Source organism: Pagrus pagrus (assembly GCF_965226575.1).
Source record: "Pagrus pagrus genome assembly, chromosome: 6".
Taxonomy (NCBI): Eukaryota; Metazoa; Chordata; class Actinopteri; order Spariformes; family Sparidae; genus Pagrus; species Pagrus pagrus.
The window spans coordinates 29,070,357-29,092,356 of record NC_140190.1 but is presented as its reverse complement, the minus strand read 5'-3'; the positions used below and the strand labels follow the sequence as shown (position 1 = coordinate 29,092,356).

The 22,000-nt window shown below is 41.4% G+C and overlaps 1 protein-coding gene and 1 long non-coding RNA gene across 2 annotated transcripts in view; one reads left to right on the top strand and one right to left on the bottom strand.

Moving 5' to 3' along the window:
- LOC311258641 (BMP/retinoic acid-inducible neural-specific protein 3-like) overlaps positions 1–6,252 on the bottom strand; it is a 57,737-nt gene extending 51,485 nt beyond the window's left edge. Inside the window, exon 1 of the mRNA XM_084355113.1 lies at positions 5,680–6,252. The gene's annotated coding sequence lies outside the window, so the exon portion shown is untranslated. The remainder of the gene's footprint in view (positions 1–5,679) is intronic.
- A 58-nt stretch (positions 6,253–6,310) lies between these two features.
- On the top strand, positions 6,311–21,461 carry LOC311258642. Its single transcript, XR_014622763.1, has 2 exons — positions 6,311–6,401; positions 20,914–21,461. It is a non-coding gene; the product is annotated as an uncharacterized lncRNA (long non-coding RNA).
- Positions 21,462–22,000: the final 539 nt, after the last annotated feature.

The window sequence follows — 22,000 nt, the reverse complement described above, 5'->3', positions numbered from 1 at the left end:
TTAAAGAGTGAACTCTTCTCTTTGCCACAAACTGGGCTTGCACATTTGTAGAGAGACTGCCCTCTAAGAAGAACAATGGCGTGAGTCATTTCAGAAAGTGTCCCAAAACGACATATATTTAGGTCAAGTGTGAAAACCCTCCAGCAGCCGGAGTAATCATGACAGGAAGAGAGGAAGATAGAAGGTGACGTTGTTATACAGTGACAGTCAGAAGCCTGCGCAGGGAGGTGGTCAACAACAACTAACCTAAACCATGATCTTTCCTTAAACCGATAACTTTCAGCAATGATTTGTAAAAGTTTGGAAAGCACAGACAATAGTAGTCCTGAAAAAAAAAAAAAAAACACAGCCCATGCCAGAATAAAATGTTGGCAGTTAATTTTTTTGCAAACCACAGATACAGTGCATTTAAATGTGTGCATGTAATATTTAGATTTCTCTGACATTTTACAGGTATATAAAATGTCGTTACTGAGGCGAAGGTTATAGTCGTGGAGTTACAACTAGGAGAGAGGGCTGCCATGCCAGGGACCACAGTTCAAGACTATGTTTCAACATTTGTAAGCATGATCATTGGTATTTTTAGGCAACAATGAGATGTCAGGACAATTTCCAGCTGTGTTTAGGGTGACAAATAATAGTTATTTTTTGTTGTTTCTAGAGGTAATCAACACAATTTTCATTTGCACTGTGCTTTAATTTTACTTGTTTGTAGAAACTGATGAAAAACATAAATTACAAAAAAGTAAGTAGCCAAAAAGCAAATAAAAAACAAAAGGGGTTTGTTACTATTAGATGAGAAATGTACAGTATGTGACATTTTTTTATGTTTTGGGACAATAAGTCCCCAGAGAAGTCTGCAAGATCAATCCCATATAGAGCATATGACAGTTCACGTCATAAATCATGCCACAAAGTATCAATCTCATAAAACAATAATACGTATGTTTTATTTTTTGACTGTCAAAGATGACATGGCTCTACAAGACCCCAAAACAGGGTTTAGAACTGTAAGCAAGGGTACTACAGGGTTATGTCCTATCTGTTTGCTCTGTTTGCTTGCTGCTTGTTTTCTCAATATGAGATGAAAGCAGCCGATCAACAGGGGAGCCAGATAGCACATAAACTAATAAACCGGCCACAGCCACTGCCACAAATTCACTGTTGGACTTTACAGTGGTACAGTTTATCGTAGTGTTCGCCCTATTTAAGAAGCATAAACGTCACATCACACACTGTGTCTTTGTAAAATCTCTCCACCACCATTTACAAAATAAGACAGTAGCTCGTTAGGGCGGAGATTCTCTACAGCAAACGTCTTCTCAGCCAGCATCAGGCCAACAAATCCTTCCTCTCACAAAAGCAAGATGAAGATTTGGCTGCAAGATAACAAACTGATAACAAACACAGCACTGTTCTGAATGCAGCAACAATTCATTATGGAAGATGGAAAGCAACAAGCACAGTCACCTCACACACTGCCATCAACAAATTCACATCATTATGCAGAGATGAAAAAAAATGATCCAAAAAAAGTTCCCTCAAACGCCTCCGGATCGATTCGAAGCAAACCGCTATTTTCGAGCGCCGACGATCGATATAACTATGTTAGTACAGGCAGGAAGTGAGTGTGTGTGGTTTTCAGATTGTAAACAGAGTGTGTGGTTTTGTTCTCCACGATGGCTTGTGCAGCAACTGAGGATTAATTATTTAGGCGGATTCAATCAATTACTCAGCTCGTGGTCTCTATCAGCATCTATATGTGTGTACATGCGTAGGTTTCAGCAAGTTAAAACGGAGCGTGCAATTTTTAATCTGCGAGGGTGTTGCAGTAAATCATTGTAAGCTACAGTACATAAAAACTCAAGTTGAAAGCAAACAGGGGAAAAGTCACCTTAATGATTGCTACCCAGACTGTAAACTTCTCACTCGCACGTTTTTATATGGCTGCATATCACCAAGTGGCCGAGAACATACAGAGAGCGAGGCTTCTATAAATCACAGTAAAACACAAATAGACCTCTTCTGCTGGTGGCCTTGTGCAAACAGGAACAGAGGTTGCTCTTAAATTAAAGGGACGGCTTCCTTCATCAGTCTTCTCTCTGGCTTTTTCTTCATCTTGTTTGTCTCCTGCTGCCACACTGGACTTCATGAATACCCCCAAATGAAACAAATTAGACATTAGTCTCTGGTAGTCTGACTTCTCTTTCACTGAAGAAAAGGCAGGCTAGGAGATGTAAAAGGCATGGCATGCGTCAAACAGTAGTTTAAATGGCATCTTGTTCGAAGCTCAAACTTTTTGCACTTTCGATGATACATCAATATTTTACACTTACACCTAATGGGTTTATCTGTAACTTATGATGCCCTCTAAGTGGAGCTGTGTATATCTTGCTTATGAGATGTTTTCCATCCTTTACTTCTCATTTGCATGTCTCTTAAATGTAGAAAACAAAATTAGCAACCATTTTTTGAAAGGGGTCTGTTATTTCATTATAAGCCACATATTAAGACTGTGTAACTTTACACTTGTAGCAACTTTACGTTTCTTTATGTTGCAACTTGAAGGTTCTTGTCAAATTTGACTTGTGACAGTGCTGTGCTTATGGTCTGGTTAGTTTAAGGCACAAAAACTACTTGGTTAGGTTTAAGAAACAATCATGGTTTGGCTTAAAATACCTTTTCTGGTCATCACAAACATGCTGGAGATGTCCTGAGTTTCGTTAAGAACTGCCAGTTTTGTGTGAGATGTCCTGACATCCCGTCAAAGTATCCAGTTCCTGTTGCCACGAAAACGCTTGAAAATGTAGAAACACCCTGAAACCCCTAATAAAATATTATCCAGCGTATTCACACTTACAGACGTCAATGTTTTATCTTGAACTGAGGCCACTGACTTGTCAGACGTGTTGCCTCCTCCACCTCCATACATGAAAGTCAGGTCATAAAAAATATAAAGTGAACGTGATATATGTGCATATGTGATACGTACAAATGTGGAAGTATCAGTGGTTTGCAAAAATGTTAAGTGACAACATTTCATTCAGGTGACTTGGCTGGATTTTAAAACCACTGGACCTCTGACTTCCCATGTGGAAAATACAAAGTGACTAGTTTCTTCTGAAGGCAGCTTGAAATAGGATGTGACTTGACATATCTTTTGGTAATATTACACTGGGGAAAAACAGGCCACTTCAAAAATAAGCTCAAAATATAATAAAAACGTTCTTGTTTGCTTGGAATGTTCCTTTAAGTGTACTGAGATCATGTCACTAGAAGTAAGACAAATATCCTTGGTAATAATTTGTGTTTTCGCAGTGTAGAGATGAGCTATTTGCGGTGCATCTGAGTGGGCAGTCAGTGTTGGTGTAAGGTTTTGGTCATGGTAACGGCAGCTGAACGTATGGCTCTGCCTGTTTCAGTGAGCAGTCTGCACTTGATTTGTGAAACGTAATGAAAATTAGCGCACTACTTTTTGTGACGGACTGCAAATCTGCTGTGAGAGCAGTCTTTGTGTCTGTCCGTCAGCATGCGCTTTCACTGAATATGTTCAGACTCAACATTCAATTACCAGCTGCCTCATCGAGAGATTTTAGTTTAATGCCCCAGGCCCACTTAATCTGGGATATTCTGTTTTAACGCCCCAGTCAGCCTGAAATCCTTCAATGAGACGTTTTTTTCATGATCGTCTCCTCTTTTGCTTTATTCTCATCTCGTCTTCTTCTCCCTTCTCTCCCTCCCACCGCTCTTCTCCATCACTTCAGATTGAAGTCAAACTCGACAGTTTGCTCATTATCATAAAATAATGGGCTGTGGACATTGAGCAGATCCTGGCAAAACTTGACCAACCAAATGCTGCACGCTCTTTCTTTTTTCTTCTCTTCATCCATTTTTCCTTTCTTCTTTCCTCCCTCTCTATCCCCAATCTTCTTATTTCAGACTTCATTTTTACCTCCTTCAAACTCCCACTTCCCTCCAAATAGCTGTTATGATCAAATACACCGCAGTGGTATTTCTCACAGCGAGGGCACTCATTCATTAAGTCAAACACTTGTTAGCATTCTAGCCCCCATCCCACCTGCCCACTTTACACAACGCTGAGTGACGGAGAAGAATTTTGCATCAAACTGAAACTGCATTTACTCCGAAGAGTCTTATCACTGCCTTGTGGTGTGTTTACTGTGGCAGTGGAGGGAGGGAGGAAGGGCTCGTGTCGTTTCCTCCCCTCCTCAGCCATCACACCTACAAACAATGTCTCATCCAGTCCAATGAGGCAGCCAACACTAAACTGTAAGAACAAGGCGCCCTCTCAGGCATGTAATTCCTCCTGTTGGCACTAGTTTAGAAGCCTATAGATGGCTCCCTGCTCAGACACAGTCGCCATGTAGAAGTGCTTTTCAAGCTCAATTTGACTCCTCTCAGGTACATGTCCGTCCCGGGCAGCTGGTCCAATCACCAACAAAAGCAAATCTGCTCTCGCACGAGCAGATATGTCAACAAACAAAACATGTAGCCCGGCTGGACAGCCGAACAACCAGAAAATGCAGAAATGTGTTAAGCTGTTGACTTCTTACTTTGTGCGGGGCAGGTGAGCGGCACAAGGAGAGAAATCTCTCTTTTCATAGGAGGAGACAGTGTGCCTTTCAGGCCTGGACACGGTCGGGTTCACCAGTCTCCGAGGATAGATGAGGACACCGCTGAACAGTGGCCCTGTTGTGGCCCTATAAAAAGTCAGAGGCTCTGGCACTGACACTGGCAAGTGGCAATGAGAAATACAGCAGTGATTCACTGGTTTTCTCCGCCATAAACCTTACAGAGTGGAGTATTCGCTCTAAGATAATGGTTTAATATAAAGCTGAATTTAAAAATTAATACATACAGCACCTATGCCAGTCTGCCCTTGAGCCAGCATGATTGCATTCAAAATGCTATTTGTTTGCTTTGAGGGCATTTGGCTCATTAGCCTCCACATGACGATCCCATAAGGCTGCCCTGACTCATGTGCCTTCTTTGAGGGTGATGGCTTGAGGGTGAAATGTATAATTACGGAATCAGTGGGACTTTTTTTTTTTTTTTCCCAGTTCTTTTCCCAGGCTGGGAGCAAGCTGCCTCGCTGGTGCTTGGCAGGCGGTGTGCCGTGTGCGCATCGGTGTTAGAGATCTGATCCTCTACAGGCGAGAATGCCAGTCCACCCTAAGGGATATAGATTAGAGATGTTTGTTGGGAAGGCAGAGAAAGGGTGGCAGTGTGTGTGTGTGTGTGTGTGTGTGTGTGTGTGTGAGAGAGAGAGAGAGAGAGAGAGAGAGATGGGGCAGGTGGGACGAGGCAGATCAGTGATGGAAGGAGATGAGTCTGATTGTGCTCCCGTAAACTGACAAGGCATGAAAAGCAACGTTGTGCATGCTTGTATGCGTGTGCAGGTGTGAGGTGTGTAGTGGTGTTTGAGCATGTGTGTGAGTTTCTGCTTGCACTGTTGTCAAGCCTCAGAGCATGTCCTGCATGTAACAGCGCAGCAGATTTTAGAGTCAGGGCAAGTACAATGCTGCTATGTAGTTATTTCCCACAATCAAATGAGCAGACAACATCCACAGGTAGGTTACACTACGTGTTTAGGCATTCTACTTCAGCGGCACACATCCAAATTAGACCCAAGAAAAATGCGTAATTGCAGGAACTCACCGCGGTTTGGAACAGCAGATAAAGTTTAACTCAGTATTTCCCATTCTCCCGCTGAATCTCGGTGACTCTCAACTGTCGACACTGTAGAGGAACTCATTTCACAGTTTGTCGGGGTTCAGTAGCAACTCCGCGGAGACAAAACAGCCCTCCACAACACCAGAACACACACTCAGGGATCCGGAAAAAAAGTAACCGGAGAGGAAGGCTGCTCCGGACCAATCCGTCGCGCGGTTCTACACCAGTGAGAAACTTTGACTTTCGTTGGGGGGGGCGGGGGTTGAAAAGTCTCCTTATCCCACTGTAAGTCACCGTTCCTAGAAGCAGAGGCTTTGACCTTTCTGGGGATAATGACTTTACAAAACGAAAATCATCCAGCAGGAGATGTAGTCAAGAGGAGAGGAGGAGAGAAAAGGAGGAGGAGGAGGAGGTGGTGGAGGAGGAGGAGAGAGACTCGAGGAGCGCAAAGGGGCTGTCGATTAGAAGATTAAAAAAGACGCGTTTGCGCATTTGTGTCAGGCAGAAAGCGGCGGGGTCCAACGTCGGACAGATGCGACGGAATGCGGCTACCGGGATGCGGACAGCCGCCCCACGAAGATGGTTAAATATCCCGTTATGAATTCCACCCTGTTTTTTTTTTTCTTTTTGTTTTTTTTGTTCTACTTGACCCGCCTACTCCGCAGCGCTGTGCGGAGAGAGGAGCGCAGCAGCCAGACGAACTGTAGGTAGGCGCCCCGGCAGCAGACAACAGGCACGGGCGCCTCGGCTCTCCCCTGTGCCCCTCTCTCACTTAGTCACATGTTTAAGACACAAGTAGCCCTCTGTAATAGCTGCCGGAGGAGGGTAGAATGGGGCAGGCGACGTGGTGAGAATGATAACACGCGTTTTTTGGTGACAGTCTCCTTCTCTGCCTCTCAATTTAAATGAAAAGCACTGGTGTGCACTAAGCGAAATGACACTCTCGTCATTAACTTTACGCCCTAATATAGTTCTTTAATGCCGCAGTTATTTATAAAGACATGGACATTGGAGGTAATTGAATATTCCCCATAACTGCTTGGCTGGTCCACTCCAAATGCGCCTCAAGAGAGGGACGTCAACATTTAAGTCCTTATCTGTCTGAGCTGTCACATTAGTCAGAGGAGAGAGTGAAGGTGCTGAGCATAATGTCTAATCCTCTCTGGTTTTGTCTTGTGAAGCATGCCTGTGCATGAACTATGAGTCATTAAGTGGCGCTGCAAAGGCAGCTCTGCTAAAATCTCCATGCAGCAGAGAGCATGTAGCCACTGAGTGAGTGGATAGATGCTGGCATTTTCATGACTGTGACAGCACGCATTAAAGTAACAAAGATCAACGCTGTTAAACTGTATGCTGAGGCACCTGATTTTATCCCATGTTGCACTGATCAAATCCAGCACCAGCCTGTGGAGGATCTGAGGTGACCAGTACAAGGCAGAGATCATTAATATTCAGAGAGCTGAGGAGACTCATTGTCTGAATTATGTCTCAAATACAGTTTGAATCCCTCAGTTATATGGACACTCTCCTGGGTGAGTAGATTTTTAAGGCCATGGTGGCTAAAAAAAAAATTCTAAATAGTTAAATAGATAAAGTATGATTCATTAAATGTAATGTTTGTGGCAGTTAATGTGTTAAAAACACTGATCAACACTGTGGGATGTGGCAAATGTAAAGGTTAGGGTGCTGAATCATGAAGAGTACATGGGGGAGGTGTCCTTGAGTCCCTTTCTCAACACGTGAAGAGGAAACTCAGTCTACCCAGAAACAGCAGAAATTAATCTGTGAGAGCAATCAGGGCTTTGAATTCTACAGGCACAGCAGCAGTGTGGTGCTAATTAACCCAGTTCCCCGTGTGTGTTCAGTGTCCATTTAGTATGCTGCGCTTTGCTGTAGCTGTCCGTGGTACTGAAGTTGATTTATGTCGCGTCCCAGCAGAGATTGGTGCCAGATTCGGTGTGACACTGACTCCGCTTCATATTCCTGACTGTCAATTCCGATCAGGATGCTGCAACAAAAAAGTGACAACTTGTTAGAAAAATCTCATCAATTTAGCCGTTTCCTTAAGTGTATCCATCCATCTGCGCGCTGCATTAGCAAAACGACAGCGTTGTTCCCATCCCAATCCATTCATCATTCATATTAAAGCCATCCAGCTCTGTGCTTGTTGTTGTTGATGATAAGCTTATGGATGGAGCGCTGTCCATGGTGCTGAATAACCAGCGACACACTGTTTGGAGCCTCTGGGATCATTAACCCTTTCCTGCATGGTTTCCTCTACAGTTGGCAGATATTCAGAAGCCATTTTTAATCATTTAAGTTAGAGTACCATGTCCATGCCAGCAGGTGGCAAATCCCCAAAGCCTTGTTCACAGTTCAGTTTGATTATCGTTGTATGTCTTTGTCATTTTAAAGCCACAATATGCATGTGTCTGAAGAAAGATACTTGATTATTGAGTCTCATTTCCAGGTCAACAAAATGGCCTACTGACGCTTTGAGAGGGGTAAGACTCAACAATCAACCATCTCTCTCCAGAAAGTTTAATTATACCACTCCCCCCTTCGAGTTAGCTGGGTGCTAAACAGGAAGTTAGCCGGCTCAGTTGGCGATCCAGGTATTTTCATAGCTGGGAAGTCAAGCTTATTTGGCTTCAAAACACCACTGAGCAGCTTTCATAGGAATGAACAGGGCTCCACCTCCAACACTGTGTCCAGTAATAAAACGTCCTTAATAGACCGCATCCCAAATTCCTTCTTTATTTATGTGCCACCACCGGATGTCAATAACACATCATCACATTTAGATCAAAGCTGTCATTTGACCCGGGTGTAAATGCAGAGTTTACACATTCCTATTGCACACAAAGCCTGATCTTAGCGGGTTTAAGTGGGATTTTTGACCAGTGGAAAAGGGGTAATAGAGTTGCTTTAAAAATAGCTGAGGGAAGAAGAAATGTACCAAGAACCTCTGGAGAACAGTGAAATTATCGTATTTAGTGCTGACTAAGGTGTTAGAAAAACTCTTCTCCAGCTTTTACCAACATTTTCCGTGTACATTTTATTCTGTGACCACTGCAGTGGATGTTATGCACTAAAGGCTATATCCTGCTGATTTAGATTCCCACATATTTATATGTTTAATTCAAAATGATGACATAATTACACTTAAATAGTTTTATTAAACATATATTTTAGATAGTCTTTAGATTGTATCTAAATATTGGCCCATTTTTTATGTAAGTAAGCCCAATAGGCAGAATATACCCTTTGGTGCAGATGACGTCCAGATCTATTTTCAGTAAAAATAAATAAATAAATAAATAAATAAATAAATAAATAATGAATAAAATAATGTCAAAGTCTGGTAAAAAAAAAAAAAAAAAAAAAAAACCTGTCTGGTTATAAAAGGATTGAACATAATTGAATCACTAATTATGTCATTGATGCATCTACATAACTCCTTTAAAATAACATATTTTGATAAATAAATGACTGCTGTGTTTTTCATTTTTCACTTGTTCTCATTTAAATAATTCATGCATAAAAGGGGTTAAAGTTTAACTTTCAGATTAAAAACTACTCAAATGCTTGAATGAAGAAGTGATTCAATGTGTTTAAATTAGCAAGTGCTCTCCTTACATAACAGCAAACTAAACATAACTTCAAACCACTTTATCTGAAAGTGTTCCGTGTGACAAAACACTTAACATTTCACCAGAAATATATTATTTTAACTCCGAAAGGCTCTTTAGTGGGAACACGGTCCCTTTGTTCTTGCCCATGACCCGCTAAGTACTGTAATTCCATTAATTTCACTATCAACCATTAATGACCTCCATTAGCATATTAATGAGTGATGTTCATGAAATGGATCTCCATCATGTCTGGTGGAACTGGAGCAACCCAGTGGATTTGCAGCTCCAGTGTCTGTGATGAGCAAGGCTGTGTAACTTATTTACACCTTAAGCACAGTCTCATTAGAGGACCTGGGAGTGTCTGGAGAGAATCACATTCATTTTAGCTCTGCGACTGTCTGGACGGGTGCAGGAAATGTTCCTCCAATAGGGAGTGTGGTGGTGTCACGTGTCATATTTGGCCTTTTTCGCTGTCATTCTTCATCTTGGAATGTCAGCGTTCGGTTCAGAAAAGGAGTTCACGTCCATGTCAGCGATGAGTCACTCCTGAATCAGAGATGAGATGTAACCTTTTTTGGGGGGCTCTCGGGTTTCACTTGCATGCTTGTTTGATTTAATATTTTTGACAATTGCAAACTTTAACACACAACGAGATTTGCGATTTCTCCCAATCCTGTGCTCCGTCTCAGTAGATCTTACTGTATAGCTGACTGGCTGACTGTCAGGCTCCGGCGAACTCTTAAGCAATCGCCACCCCCCCACCCCCCCACTATAATTTGACCTTAGCAGTCTCCAATATCCCTGAGGCAGCCATGGAGGACAGTTGATTCAGATAACTCCATTTCACTGGGCCTGTGAAATGAATTTAGGTCTGTTCAACTAAGGGCCCATTCATTTTGGCTCCATTTCACCGTCTATCATTTCCCCAGAATACCATCAGACCAGCAGTTATCTATTCTATATTTAAAACAGCTAGGATTATTTGGTGCATGGGAGGAATATACCTCATACAGATTACCTCAAGCTATCTTGTGGTACCTTCTATCTATTGCACACTACAGATTCGGTATTAGAATATAAGCCGGTGCCAGCAGTATCATACCCTGTTTATTATGGTATGTGCTTATCGCTGCACATCCAGGACAAAAGGATCATGAACGGAAGGAACTTTTAAGCTGCTCATAGGGAATATTTAACTTTTTGTCTCATCACAAAGCCAATTCTGCTGCTTCCCCTCTTGACTTTTTAAGAAGGCGAGGAGCAATCATCATTATTTAGGCCTAGCCTTTATTGAACACTGCAAAATCTCAGGAATAACCCCATTGACACGTTTCCTAACTGGGTGCTGAAAAAGACTTAATGAGACTCTTCAGGGTTAATGTTTTAATCTACCGGAACTTCTCATAATATCATAACCAGTTCCCAAACGTGCCATACTGTTGTACTTATTATACCATAAACAACACTTTGCGTAATGGCCAATACGAGGCTTAATGATGAACCTGATGAGAAGAGGAATTAAGATGATACCGGAGGCAGTTATAAAGAAGATAACCTTGTTTTTTGGCTGGAAGCGACCACGGTAATGCTGTGATAGTAATCAGTGTTTCCATTCAAGATATTTATCATGGAGCGCCAGCTTCAGTGCTTAACAGTGTGGACGCTAATTCGGTGGGATTGTAGGATTGATAGAGCAACTGTGGAGAGGGGGATGAGGGAGGTAAGCTGCTTTGTCTACCCTTCAGTAAACACAAATCACATTCACTGTGTCATACAGATTTTGCACCATTCTTCTGAATAAATATTACGTTCACATGACACGTAAGAAGTGCAGGGGAAGAGTGTTTTAGTAGATGTGAGTAACGGTATCATGTTAAAATATAACTTTGCTGAAAGTATAAGTCACCCATATGAATAGTACTTGAGTAAAAGTCTTAAAGTACCTGATATTAAGTATTAAAAGTCATTTTCTGGCAATAAATGTACTAAGGCTTATCACATGGTGAAATATAGTCTTGATAGAAATACATTAAAACGGTCCAAGGCAGACTGTGGAATCTTTTTCTTTCTGTCAGCTCGAGAAATGTTCATCTGATCAACTTCACGCTTGGCAGTTTTGTTTCTGAGGACCCAAGGAAGTCCGGCATCGCATTTTGTGCAACTTGGACACATTTCACATTCAATATAAAAACATTTTGAAAAAAGAATGGCAATGCTCTGTGCAGCAGTGGGGGCTCTGGCTTCATGGCTCTGCAGACTGAAGCTGGGCTCACATGTGATCCCTCTCACAAGATCCCATGGGGAAGCAGACGTAAACAAAATGGAGATTAGCAAGGTGCAACATTGCTGTAGTAACACATTTACATTGTAAAAAATCAAACATACCATTCAGGCGGTGTAAGACTGGATCTGTGAATCCCTCACGTTACCAGATAATCTGTGCCGAACAGCATGTTTCGAATGGGCACTAAACTGGTTTTAAAATGACTAACGTGTTGTGAGCAACATAGTTCTTCATCAGGGTCATTGTTAGCAGTAGCTTGTATTTCACAAATGAGTTGAGGTGGCTCTCTATCACTGTGCCAGTTGGTCCAAAACAAGGAAGTGATATATCACAGAGGGAAGAAAGAAGGAGTTGGGGAGATAGAAGGGAAGAGAAGATGGATTCAGGGAAGGAGAGGGGAGATTGGAGCAGGAGTAAATCTCAATAATTAAAAGAATATAGATTTAATGTGGCTGCTAAGTGGAGGTGGATCTAATCCTCTCTCTGTGCACACATCATACAGTCTATTAACTGCTCCAAATGTTTCTGTTTTTTACAGGTGACATGCATTTTATATTTTTCAATCGAGACTATTTCACCCCCCCATGAGCCCTCACATAATGGTTACACCCGAAGTCTCCCAAAGAGCACCTGTATGCGATCAGCATGAAGACCCAGCAGTGCTTTCACTCCACTGTTTTAAATTACACATATATTTACATGTACTGTATGTATCTACTGTGTACTGCGGGGTCGACCAATTACCCACCTGGTCGATTGATTGATTCACTATTCAGTTGTTTTTTTTTTCTGATTATCAGAATCAGTGTTTGTTTGCTTGTTTTTTGTTTGTTTGTTTTTTAAATCTGATTAATTTAAAAAATCCTACACTAGGACCGATGCAGCATGGAATCTACAAAGCAACAACCAACTAAAGTTATCAAATAAATATAGTGGACTAAAAGTACAAACAATTCGACTTCAAAATGTAGTGGAGAGGAAGTATACAACTGCAGAAAATTGAGAAACTCCAGTTGAAGTACCTCAAAATTTACTAAAAGTACAGTACTTCATGACCTAACTGGAGATACAAATTGTGTTTTCTTTTCTGCAGCTCAAGAAGAAAAAGAACTAAAAATAGAGAAAAAAAACAGTTATTGGCACTAATCCCTGGATGGGCTGAAGAAAAAATAAAAAAGAAACAGTTGAGCATCAACTACAGTCAAAGTGCCCTTAGGTTAGGCACTGAACTTACAACTACCCCTGTTAAGCTGTTCATTGGTCCATTGGTGACTAAAAACAGAGCTGTGAACATTTGACAGAGAATTCCCACTGCAGCCACCCCCTTGTTGTTACTGTAATGTATTCTTTTTATCATGCCCAGAATAAAGGTTTAAAACATTGAATAATAAAACAAAATAATTATGATCTGCAGCACAGCTGGTATCCATCTTTGTAGTGACTCACTTCAACTGTACAGATATTATCAGTCGGTTCTCGTCCAGAAAAAAAAAATGGAGAATTGAGAGGCCAGATATGGACAGACCAGTGCCGCTGTACCAAGAGTATGCCGCCATGGCGGAAGCCTATCATTGAAACCCAATGAACAGATCGCTTGGAGATTTATCAGAAATGATATAGTGCTGTGAATGAGAAGGGTATGGCTTCTCCATTACCCATCCGTCACCAATGATGTATTGCAGATAAACTACCAGGCAGCAACAAGCTCTTGCTGAGAGGCTGACCTCGTTGATGAAAGCGAAAACTCCCCCATGGCCATTCCAGCATACACAGCCCCCTCTTTTCAATGCAACAGTCAGAGCTTGTCTCTGTACGAGGGAACTCATATCAACACTATTACTTCTTGGGGGTGGTGTGTGTGCACTGACAGAAAAGAACAAACACACAATTTGTCTACAGACATGGGATGGAAAGGCCCTCTCCTCTGCATCAGTGCTTGAAGGTGAAGTCAAAAGGCTACTCTCACGCTGCGCAGCTGATGTGCATCTTCACTAGCCTGCACCTCACCTGTTCAAATAGCACCTGGTTTTATTCCACATTGGCAGTGATAAATAGACTGCAGCTGTGCCTGTCCCAAGCACTGTCAAGTTTTGCACTTTAGTGGCACCAGATTTCAGCACAGCACAGCCTTTATTTCGAGTGCTTTAGTGCCCAGGAATCACTTTAATCAGTAAACTGCCACATTATCAACCCAAGTCTGTCTATAAACACTGTTTACCAGATGACTCATCCTTCAAAAAGCACAAAAACACGACTCTAAGCAATTTCTTTGCATAATAATATCCTGACAATAACAGTCCCCACGGAGGTCTCAATTGAGTTTTTCAGCTGTCTGATTCAAGTCCTTTAATATGGGGTGTCTGATAGAGGTGAACACAATGTTTACATTTTCTTTCAGTCTGCATAATGTCTACACTAATGTGCATAAGATCATTTATTTATGTCGAAATGAGAGAGAAGAGTATCATTCTGGATCTGTTGCTGGCAGGGATGGACAGTAGGGTTGGGCGATGTCTGCTGAACTGGCATATGATGATGTCTACAGTGAAACATCGTGATGGTTGATGACATTGTCATTTATGAATCTGAGGCAACGTGTCTCCTCAGTGTTTTCATATGGCAGCAGTTGTCTCACCACTGTAGCTGCCGCTGTTTCCCACCGTTGCTCTGCTATGAATCTCCAACTGTCTCACCCTGCAGAGGAAGCTATCTCCCGTTACCACTGACATATATCCCTGTTCCAGGTTTCCACACCGCATTTCCGTAAATTAGCTTTGTTCAGCCTCATATGCATAAAACAACGTTGGCCGACTAGCCAAGGAAGCTAAGCTAAGAAAACTGTGTGTAAAAATGGCATGACTGAGTGAAACAGCGGCCTGCAGGAAAAGAGACACTGCTGCCACAAATTTAACCGAGTGTCTTGGGTTCTCCTAACTGAGCTGGTTTAAAAAGAAACTTTTTAGATCATGATGTTCGATGGCCAGGGATTAGTAGACCAGGGGTGTTAGCCATCGACTACTAGTCCCTGACCATCCCTGACAATGCGACAAGTGAGAGACATTGGTAGGAACGACACCATGTGTGAAACAAAAAAGATACTGTTAGCAATGGAGAGTCAATCAAAGTCACTGTTTTACTAGTGTATTAATCATATTTCCCTGAAGTACAACCAATTTGCAAACAGAAAATGTGATTTTTAGGTAACATAATGCTGCCCAGATTATGTTAGTTGTGTTTTTTGAATAAAGACAACGAGGAAACTTTAAGTCATATATCTGGCAAGTCGCATGTTTTGACAGTGAAAGAATGTATTAAGTGTTCACTGATAGGCTATTTCATTTGTTTTTCTTACAATATGTGCTTGTAGCAACTAAAACACTAGTGATCATTAGCTGTTTATGTCTAGACACTTACAGCAAATTTTTGCTTTACTGTATCATAATGAAGTAAATGTTTTGATTGCACAATGTAATGACTATATAATAATGACACTTCCCACATTTAGTTTGGTTCCCTTGCTTTAACTTAGCAACGTTATCTGCCACCTGCCCTGAAATCTCCTGGGAAAATGACAGCTGACTGGTGGTCTCGTCAGGAAGGCTGCCTGGTACCATTTTGTCATCTTGTCCTGTGTTGTTGGTCGTTGCAACTCTGAGAAAAACATAAAGTGATCTGAATGTCTGCGGCAGTGGTGCGAAACACAAAGGAGAATAGTTGTCTGTATCTACTTTAAGGTTAAGGAAATATCCGAGTCCTGGCCATTAGCACAAAACGGCCAGGACTTTTTTTCAAACTGATTTTGTTGTCTAAAATCTAACCACACACGTTACTTGGGATGCAAACACTGGCCCCTGGTATTAAAGTAGTATATGCCTACCCTATAAATCCACCCCAACCAGCTGCCTACAACTTGCATGCAGCACACAATTGCAGCTCTCCCTTTACTTCAATAGGCATTACTCATGAACACCACTACATAATTGGTAAAACAAATTAGTATCAAGAAGCTTCACCAGGCATTAGTGATGCAGAAATCCATTGTACCTCCTCAGATTGAACCGTCCTTTGTGCAATTAAAGGCCCCGTCCAACCAGTATTGCAGCAACAAGGACAGGATCCCTCACTGGTTTCCCATCATTCTGCTGAATGTCTTTGTTGGAAAGCATGATCAAGCCAAGGGTGCCAGGGAATAGAGTTGTTCAGTACAAGCTGGTCATCAAAGCTTTTACTTGCCCAGACATCAATATTTTTAGTGTTTGTATTGTTGTAAGACATATCAGCAGGCCAGTGTGAATTAAATGAGACGATTATACCCCAGTCCCCAGTCATGATATCTCCAGCCAGGTTTGTGCCGATCAAAGTGGGCATATTAAGCCACAACCTGATCTCTTCTGAACCCTAACCAAGGAGTTTTTGTGCCCAACCCTAACCCAACATTGTCATATGAACCGATAGAAATGTAAAGTTGCAACATACAGTGAAGAATTGTTCCACTATATCCGTGGTTTGCAGAAACATTTACTCTGCCCACTGTGTTGATGATTAACAATGTGGCATTGGAATGTAGTTCTCAGGTCCACAAAGAAGCCTCCGACAAGCCTTGGAAATTGCAGAAGAATATGATCTCTTGTTTCTGTTGTGTCAGTTGGAAAAGGTGTGCTGGAAAATGTAATGGTTTTCTTGTCTTTTTTACTCTGTGTATCCTCCTTATCCAACCTTGTGCTTCGGCTAGAAGAGGGTAAACAAATGACACAAAGCTGAGTGGAAGTCGTGGAGATAAATTCTCAACCTGTGGTTTGCAGAGGATCGAGCGTTTGGACAAGTTAAGGCATGTGAAGTGACCCGGTCCACATTACCCCTGTCACTATCTGTATTTCCCAGCTTGGCCTGATAGATCCATGGGTCCTCTGCTGACAGAGATAATACAAGGTGGAAAGAAAGACTGTTTTGTGACAGCACTGGGAAAGGCAGAGCCGAGTGGGGAAAAGCAGAGAAGAAGGGGCAAGTGCATGACTCAGCGAAAGGTGTCGCACCATTAAAATTAAATTTACAGCTGGTTTCAGACAAATCTGTAAGCTCTGTGGCTGTAGGCAGAGGTGGTTGGGCATTTGGAGGACATTACAAATTGACACCCTACTTCTCGGGACTCCTGAATCATTTATTACACCTACCACTACTTAAGCTGTCGAAGCAGTGATGGGTTTGGCACTGTGTTGTCCACAGTTAATTTATCAGGGCTGAGCTGGCTGGTGCACTGTCTGCCCAGTCTGGTGTCGAATCTTCCTCTGTCATTAAAGATGTCAAAATCTCCCAGCTTTTATTTTATCAGTAACGCTAAACATCCAATGAACACGTTCGCTAAAGCATGTTACAGGAGACATTTATATGCGTGCTCCTTTGAATAATCAATATCATAATGTACAGCTGCTGCTTAGATACTTATTGTTTCCGTGTAAAGTCGTAACAACGTCAACAGTTACGGTTGAGGCGAGGTTTTAATTTCTCAAGCAGTGTGGCAGGTACCACATCACTCCCTGTGCAGCTGATATCTCTGTGGAGCAGCCGTAATGGGACTGGGTCTCTGCTGAACCACTGTGCGATGAAAAGCTTCTATTATTCCACAAAAAGGGGAATTTTTAAGTATCCGAAACCAGCCTACAGGAAAGAAAGAATAAAAAGGAAGATGTATGTGACCTGAGGGCTGTGCGATCTCAATGTGTGTGCAAAACCATGGATAGAACTGATGAATTTCTCCTGTGGACTATGACCCCTGATTAAACAAACAAATTAAAAGCATAACTAAAACCTGGCTTTTCCCATTGAACTATTACTAAAACCGTATGCAAAGAAAGTGATTTTTTTTTTTCCTCAACATTACCATAAAACCCTTATATCTGTCTGCCCAAATTAATTACTTCAGTTACAGTGGAGCTTAGCAGAATGGATTTGCATTTTTTGGCCATAGAGCATAAGCCAGTCACTTCTATTTTTATCATAATTCATTCTTGAATACTGGATGAAAAAAAACACCACATGTCCACAAATAGGGTTTACTGTTCTTTTAAGCTTATTTTTAGTTTTTTATCTCATTAAATATTTATATATGTACTTGGCACTGCCTTTAGAAATTTGCTGAATGTATTTTCAATCAAAATACGTCACTGATGTGTGTTATGTAAGACAACAGTTCTCACCAGTCCATGATTTTTATTTCCTTTCCATGTAATGCACTGAGGTTTGTACTCTAGATTGAGCTGACTTAGCTCGCATACCACTGTTCTCTTTAGTGAAATGAACAGAATGTGCCCACTAGTCACCTGCTCATCCCCTGAACACTCAAAGGTCAAAATACTCTGGTTGCATTGTAACATAAATCTGTAAGTTCATGTTGTGTGCATAATGTAGCAATTATAGCACAAGTTGAAAATAACAGTCCAGTGTTAAAGACCTGCTGATCCAGTCTGCTTTGCCTAGGCAGGAAAAGTACAAGTGCGTGTGAAGGTGCAGCACCAGCAGGGGGCGATAATGACGGGAGCAAAGAAAGAGTGTCTCGAGGAGGTCATCATTGTTTGGGTGGGTCACTCACAGGACTTTCACCTGGTAGACTGGGGTTTGAATCCTGTGTGAGTCAAATGGTGATTGTTTTATGAAATTATTTAAAGCAAAACCACAATCGTTTTCCTAAACCTAACCAAGTATTTTGGGTGCCTGCATTTTGAAAGTGTAACTCATCGTTGCATATTTTTTATTTCTTACTTGACCACAGAATGAAACTGTTGATTCTGGACCTCTGGGTCTATTCCATCGTTTTGGTGTGATACCAAACCATGTAATAGAAAATAAGCATTCAAAAATGGATTGAAAAAAAGGAACGGAAAATGTTGGTGAACATCTTTTGTAGAAGTGTTTTGGATGTGGTCAATATTTGCACAGATTAGTGTGAGTTTCAACTAAAAAATAATAATATATGTAATGTTTTTGCAATCAAAAGACATTCTCATTATTCAAAAAGAGGGAATGAAAAGGTGTTTGGAGATGCATCGCTTGGCCTGCAAGCCTCTGAGTGGGCCGACCAGTGAATGTATTTAACTGACAGGATACCCAGCCGGATTATAGAGGCACAATATAAACAAAGCCTGTAGCGTATAAGCCAAGGACAGACAGCCATTTAGCATCGAAACCAGTCTTGCTAGATTTTAAAGCTATTCATTGAGCCACGTCTGACTAGAAAAATAACCATGTAGTCTGCAAAATGATGCTGATATTCCTGTTGTAGGCAGTCGTGTGTTATTGTGGGTTACTCTGTGTTGAAGTTGTGGTCAGGGTGTTATTCAGTGTCACTATAACCAATTATAGAACAATGATACTTCAGTCATCAATCTCCTCACCCTTCTATCTGACTGTTGAAAGTCAATGTTGCTGCATAAAACAACTTCCAACACAGCTACTAACATGCTGAAAATGTCCAGTTTTGATAAAGATTTGGATCATGCAATAAGACAAACCCAGCTCAGTTCTTTTGCTGGGATTTGTGGAGCAACATTATCATTGATTTGTCTTTTCTTCTCTGACCACCTGGTGAATGTAAATCCAAGAGTTGCTCCCTTTTAGATCTGTTTTGTCTCCAGCAACTCCTGAGGGAAATATCTGCCTCTTTAGCCTATAGTAAGCTTTCATACAGAAAGGCTTTTAGAGAGTTTCGCTGAAAACAGCTGCCTGCTGTGGGCGCAAATGACACAATAAGAGCAGTGAGAGTGAATCGAAGTAGTACAGTTGGAGCCACGACAGCTAAACAATGAGCTGAAACTCGCTATAACGCTCCATAAAGCTGAGGGGAGCTGAACATTCAGATGATCATTTTCTGTAGGTTCATCACTACGAGCGGGCCATTTCTCACTGTCATGCTGTATTCACTTTGCCATTTGCTACGTTGTTATTATAGAAATATTGATTAGAGCCACTTTAAATGAGGGTGATCTGTAATACAAGAGGCATCAGCACATCCCAGAGCAAATAATGACATGTGCCTTAATAAATCAAGCAATTGATTTTCAACAAACAAAAACTGCAGTCAGGGTCATGGAAAATATTAGATGTGTCCTCACTTGTACTGGAGAGAAAAAAGCGATTAAAGCCGCTGAAATTTGTGTTAACCTTTACGTGCAGAGAGTTTAATGAACTGACTATCAATTAAATCCTCAGAGTACACAGAACCTAAAATAGAATATTTCAAAAGTACATGGTTATAAACCTGAAAACAAGGAAAGGTCATTGCTAGAAGCGTTTTTTTGCACCAGTGAACTATTAAGTCCAAGCTCAAAGTCAGTTTTATAATATAACTGCCTGCCTCAGGAATTTAAGTGGGTGTCTGTTCCACACGCGGGTATCTGCTTTTATTGGGACACTGAACACTGGTGATTTGGCTCGCTTTCAAGACAAACTTTCGCCCATCAACATTAATTTAGTTTGAATGTTGGACATCTGTTTTTCAGGGTTTTGGAGAATATTTACTGCGAAACAGAGCTGTTGCCAATCCCTTGGGTTGTTGTTTTATCCCCACTACAGACAAGGGATTTAGGGGCCCTTTAGAAACAATGATTGACAGCCATGTTAAATTACACAGAGCTTCCGGAAGAGGCTTCTTCCCTCGTGGTATGACTGGCTGTAATTTTCCATGAATCTGGTGCAAGAATTCCCCTGTTCCCGAGCCCTAATTTAACAGTCCTAAAACACCCCTGCGCACTCGGAGCTGAACAAAAACCAAATGCTGCTAATGCCAAGTTAATTAATAGAACCCCAGCTGCTTGGGCCTCAGAAAGACATACAATGCCAAGGAGGAAATATTGTGCTCTGTACGTGTCTATTGTGACAATAATGCTTTGGTGTCAGTGGGACGTGCCCTTATTGGCCCTCTCATCTGCTTTGTTAATTTTGTTTACAGAGCCAGTGCTTTCCAAAAAATGCCCTGATTAATTTCAGTATCGTGGCTCGTGGGGCTTCCATGAGCTGTCACATCTGAAAAGAATTTGAGTGCCTCCACACAAGTGGATACTTTTCACCCAACACTGATTCATCAACACTTTTATCTGATGAAATCCAATTAGTTAGTTATTCTTTTGACAAGAATTTTCAGACTACTCTGTGCCAAGTCTTTTTTCTCCGCTGCTTTTATGAACTCATTCAACAGCTGAAACTTGTACTTTTACCAGAATGTTTAAAATAAATCTTTTTAGGACATGAAAACCTTTCCCTTAATTATTTTGATAATTTCAATCATTACAACTTTTATGTTCCCTCAAGGACGAACCATCTGAAATCTGAATGAAAGGATCTGTGGTGCCGGATGAGGTGTCTGGGATCGTCAATGAGGGGTTAGGGGTTTGAGTGACAACTGCTGGATGAAAAATACTGGAGATACCTCGCGCACAGCGGTGCTACTCTCCTGGGTGCCAAGTGGTGCAGGGTAAACCACAGCGGATTTAGACATGGTGTTCTTTGTAGTCTATTATATTCTTATCTATGGTATCTCACATAGTGTATGTTCTTGTCCTCTGTAGTATTGTGTATAGCATAGCCAGATGTTGTACTCAGAATGTTTAACGCATTATCTTGAGTGAACATGTACTGTAATGTTTATTCTAGTTCTGTACAGTGGCATTGTGATTGCAATTACACATTGTTGTTGACTTTTGAAGTGCATTTGCATTGAGGAATGTGAACTGCTAATCAGCACCTGATTATTTGAAAAAGTGTTAGAGCGAATCTGATGAAGCAACATGTGAAACGTGTAGATCGCTCCTTGTTGTTTTTTATTGTGATTTGTTAATAAAGTAGTGTCAGTCCTCGTCCTGGTTTGCCCTGGAACATTTATTTTTCTGGTCAACTATTAGATGGACTTCAATTAAATTTGCAGACCAATTCAGCTTGGGGGGGAACTTCGGGGTGAATTGTAATCACTACTTCTCTAAGTTTCCCTTTAGCAGTTTCCTTCAACTGGTCCAAATTTCAATTTGTCCAATTTGTGACCAGATATTTGCAAAACTAACATTTCCATCACCCTCAGTTGTACTCTGGGTTTAGTGCTACTTAGCATGCTAACATGATAATTGCTAAGTAAATGTAAACTGTATCATTTTGAACATTTCAGCATTCTGACATCAGACTTTCTTTCACAGCATTACCCTTCAGCATACCAGAAACAGGTAAACGCGTCCAAATGCACCTACCTTACATACTGCTTAAGGTGCGTTCACACCGGACCTTTTATTTTTGTCGCTGTCGCTCATGTCGCTCCAAAAAAATTGCTCGGTTGCTCAGCTGCAGTCGCTCGTCGGCACAATTCAACAGATCGCTCTGATAACGTCATTCAAGCTATTCCAGTGAATTT